This window comes from Trichechus manatus, unplaced genomic scaffold (assembly GCF_000243295.1).
Source record: "Trichechus manatus latirostris isolate Lorelei unplaced genomic scaffold, TriManLat1.0 scaffold00007, whole genome shotgun sequence".
NCBI lineage: Eukaryota > Metazoa > Chordata > Mammalia > Sirenia > Trichechidae > Trichechus > Trichechus manatus.
Window position 1 is genome coordinate 16,482,450 of NW_004443943.1, and position 1,902 is coordinate 16,484,351.

The window sequence follows — 1,902 nt, forward strand, 5'->3', positions numbered from 1 at the left end:
CGGAGGCGTGCGGGGCCGAGCGCTCCGGCTGCCCGCCGCCGTCGTCCATGCTGGAGGCTGGCGGGGCAGCGCGCGGGCACCAGCTCAGGCGGCCTAGCTGGAGGTCATTCTCGGGCGTCCTTATTTCCCCGGATCCTCCCTGCGGCTTCCGATTGAGCTGCCGCGGAGCCGGCGCCGGGGGATGGCGAGCCCGGCGCTCCTCCCCTTCTCCCACCGGCTCTCTCCCCTCCTCCACGCCCTGCCCCCCACCCGCCAGCCCCGCGGCTGCCGCCTCCAGCAAGCCCACTTCGGGCGCGGAACCCGGGATCCCCGCGCACTCCCAGCCGGGGCCCCCACCGCCTGTCTCCCCCTGATTCCCCAGCCGCGCGACTTCAAACGCGGCTTCCTCGCCTTCCAGACCAGTCCCTGCTAACTGAGCATGCCCAGTCGTGCCCGCCACCGCCACCGCCACCGCCACCGCCGAGTTTCAACATGGGGACTGAAGTTCTCTAGGTTTGCAAAGAGATGGACGGGTTGGGCTTTGTGTGGCGGAGACGACCGAAAGGGGACTGGGCAAGGCAAGCTCGAGGAGCGTGCAGTTTCCGTAGGAGTGCGAGAGGAAAACCAAATAAATATTTACAGAAGTTTCAGGTTTGCTAATCCTGTCCTCTTGTGACTAGATACCTTTGCAAGGTCACTCACGTTGCCTCCTCTCCCCCCACCCCCGCCGTGTGTGCGTGTGTGTGTGTGTGTGTGTGTGTGTGTGTGTGTGAAATTTATTTGCTGGCACACACACCCCATGTGGTCTCGTGGAGTTGTCTTGCAGGGAGGAAACCTAGGAGTACAGTGTAAGGACAGTGAAGGACACAGCTGTAGGCAGTATTAACCAGAGAACAAGTAAACAGAAAGCAACTCCTAGCTATAAAAAGCACTTTCCTCACCCAGAAACTACTTCAAGAGACAATGTCACCTTATTTATAAAGAGTTGCCTATGTTTAAAAAGGGAAGGCAACGTGGCCTGGTGGTCAAGAGGATGAGCTTTGGAGTAACAGCTGGGTTCAAAGTTCAGCTCAGCCAGTGAGCAGAACAAGAGAATGCCATTGATCAAGTCAACACACCTGGCCATATGAAACAGGACTGGGTATGCTCAGCTGGCAGGTGGATTTGGGTGGTGAAGATCTTCCCAAAGTTGTGTAATCCTTGAGGCCTCAGCTTTCTTATCTGTAACAGGGGTGTTGTGAGGAAATTTATCTAAAAGTACCCAGCATAATCTTAGCACACAGTAAGTGCTCAAAAGAGGTCGCTATTCTTACAACACTATTATTAGTTCAGACTTCATTTCAAGAGAAGAGAATAAATCATGCTCAGAGCCATATTTATTGTTCTCCATCATTCGAATTTAGCACATCTTCAAAGGAGCTGGGGCTTGATGCATTCAGCAGCGTCCAGGATTTGATTGGCGATTCCTTACAACAGAGCTTAGAATCAGAGCTTTAGAATGACAGGAGCCACATGAAAGTTCTGGTCCATCCACTCATTTTTCATATGAGGAAACTGAGACATGGAGAAGTGGTTGGGGTTGTTTGGAGCAAAGCTGGAACTAAACCCTAATTCTCCTAACTCCCTCTCTGCTTCTTTGACCTTATCGTGCTATTTGAAGACATAGAAAAAAAACCCTGAGTGATCTGGACCATGCCTACCACTCCTGCCCCATCTTAGGCTCTGTGCTGCCACTACATTGGCCACCACCTTTCAGCTCCTCATACAAATGATTATCCTTTTCTATCAGCTGTTTCTGTTGCCTGAATTTCTCTTCACCCAGAACTCTTTGTCTACTAGATTCCAACTTACCCTTTAGATCTTCCCTTCAACCTCATATCTAAGTAACTTCCCTGACCTTTAGGACTAGATTAGGTCTTCCTG